General features: G+C 48.9%; 1 protein-coding gene across 4 annotated transcripts in view; it reads right to left on the bottom strand.

Moving 5' to 3' along the window:
- LOC109951514 (diacylglycerol kinase zeta-like) overlaps positions 1-705 on the bottom strand; it is a 193,184-nt gene that overhangs the window by 124,395 nt on the left and 68,084 nt on the right. The window lies entirely within an intron of this gene.

The raw sequence follows: 705 nt of genomic DNA, 5'->3' as shown, positions 1-705 counted from the left end.
AGTTGCCCTGGCTGTGTGTTTGGGGTCATTGTCATGCTGGAAGACCCAGCCACGACCCATCTTCAATGGTCTTACTGAGAGAAGGAGATTGTTGTCCAAAGTCTCGCAATACATGGCGGCATCCATCCTCTCCTCAATACGGTGCAGTCGTCCTGTCCCCTTTGCAGAAGAGCACCCCCAAAGCATGATGTTTCCACCCCCTTGCTTCATGGTTGGGATGGTGTTTTTGGGATTGTACTCATCCTTCTTCTTCCTCCAAACATGGCAAGTGGAGTTTATACCAAAAAGTTCTATTTTGGTCTCATCTGACCACATGACCTTCTCCCATGCCTCCCTCTGGATCATCCAGATGGTCTTTGGTAAACTTCAGACGGACCTGGACATATGCTAGCTTGAGCAGAGGGACTTTGCATGTGCTGCAGGATTTTAAACCATGACGGTGTAGTGTGTTACTAATGGTAACCGTTGAGACTGCGGTCCCAGCTCTCTTCAGGTCATTGACCGGGTCCTCCCGTGTAGTTCTATGCTGATACCTCATCTTTCTCAGGATCACTGATACTCCACGAGGCGAGATCTTGCATAGAGCCCCAGTCCGAGGGAGATTGACAGTCATCTTGAATTTCTTCCATTTTCTAATAATTGCGCCAACAGTTGTTGCCTTCTCACCAAGCTGTTTGCCTATTGTCCTGTAGCCCATCCCAGCCT

This window comes from Monopterus albus, unplaced genomic scaffold (genome assembly GCF_001952655.1).
Source record: "Monopterus albus unplaced genomic scaffold, M_albus_1.0 scaffold394.1, whole genome shotgun sequence".
NCBI classification, from domain to species: domain Eukaryota; kingdom Metazoa; phylum Chordata; class Actinopteri; order Synbranchiformes; family Synbranchidae; genus Monopterus; species Monopterus albus.
Note: the sequence above shows the minus strand (reverse complement) of the source record. Positions and strands in the feature narration are given on the sequence as shown.